The following is a 1,781-nucleotide window of genomic DNA, read 5'->3' as shown; positions in this document are numbered from 1 at the left end:
AAAAACATATTTATATCCCCATCACCCAGCCAAGTGCATTGTATTGATTGGTAGGCATTTTACTGAATTGAATAGAATTGGTGTAGCTTATAAATGACTGTAATTTGCCATATGAGTCCAGCAGGTGGCAATGTAAGATTGAGAGCAAGAATTTCTCTGCATTGCAATTTCTATTCTAAGTTAAAGAAGACACCTTGAACAGAGCTGGCCTTCCAAGTAAACAGAGTGGGCAAACCACCTTCATGTGCTTTCAGGGATTCTGGGAAGGATTTTGCCTCCCTTATATATTTTCCCTACCTTGATAGAGTAGACTTTACTGAGAAAAGCTAACATTTATTATTGAAAATAAAATGTAAATACATGGAAAAGGTAAGATAAAAATGGCTATCTCATATATAAAGAGGTCTCACTTTTTAAACCATTGGGTGTTTTCATGTAAATAATTTTCTTATTTGAAAGGATTTGGCTATGTGTTACTTTTATTATTGACTGTAACATTTACTATTTAAAGTAAAATTTGAATATATTGAAAAGGCAAGACAAAAAAGATGACTTATACAAAGAAAAGAGGTTTCAATTTTTCGACCATTGGGCATTTTGATAGAAAGCATTTTCTTATTTGAAAAGATTTGGTAATGTATTATTTTTACTATTATTAATTTCCCATTAGCTATGCTGCTTGGTTTTGAGTCCACCACCATTACCCCACCCTCTAAAGCAATTTGTCTGAACTCCCATTAATAAAGCACTTTCACATTATGGAATATCTTTTGTTGTTGTTGTTTTTTGTTTTTTGCAGGGCAATGAAGGTTAAGTGACTTGCCGAGGGTCACACAGCTACTAAGTGTCAAGTGTCTGGGGCCGAATTTGAACTCAGGTCCTCCTGAATCCAGGGCCAGTGCTTTATCCACTGTGCCACCTAGCTGCCCCAGTATCTTTTGTTTTTGAGGACATAAATGATCATAACCCCACAATTAAAATGTATTCTTCTTGCACACTCATCCCCCCAGTCCAAAATTTCATCACCAGGCAGCTCTTCATCATGTAGATTTCATCAGCTTTGGTACTCACACCTCATCAGGACCCTCACTTGCTTTTCCCGTCTGATTGGATGGCTGAACTGCAGATTTTAAAACTCCTAAAGTCCCCATTTGAACAGGGTGCAGCTGCCTAACCAACTCTTTATTTTCCACCATCTGTTTCCTGTGTGGATGCCATCATCCTCGTCCTCATCGTTATCACCTCATCCTCTCTCCCCTCCTACCTTTTCCTGCTTTCCTTTCAACCCCTCCTTTCCTTTATCCATTGCATTGTTTTCAACCCCTCCTTTCCTTTATCCATTGCATTGTAAGTTCCTTGAGGACAGGGACTGTTTTTAAAAATTTGTATACCCAGGGTGCACAGTGTCTGTCAGATAGTAGGCACTTGATAAATGTTTATTGTATTCTATGTCCTATCATGGACATATGTGACAAAACCAATCTATTTACAAAGTGTTTCTCCTCATTGAAAATGGGTCAGCTAGGTGGCATAGTGGATAGAGCACAGACTCTGGAGTCAGGATCAGGTAAAATCCAGCCTTAGACACTTAATAGCTGTGTAGCCTTGGGCAAGTCACTTAACTCTGATTGTCTCCAAAAAACCCCAATTCTTTTTTTTAATCATAAAAGTATTTTATTATTTTCCAGTTACATATAAGGATAGTTTTCAACATTGGTTTTCATAAAATTTTTAGTTCCAAATTTTTCTTGCTCCCTCCCTTCCCTCCCCTAAGACAGAAA

Source organism: Dromiciops gliroides, chromosome 3, assembly GCF_019393635.1.
Source record: "Dromiciops gliroides isolate mDroGli1 chromosome 3, mDroGli1.pri, whole genome shotgun sequence".
NCBI lineage: Eukaryota > Metazoa > Chordata > Mammalia > Microbiotheria > Microbiotheriidae > Dromiciops > Dromiciops gliroides.
Note: the sequence above shows the minus strand (reverse complement) of the source record.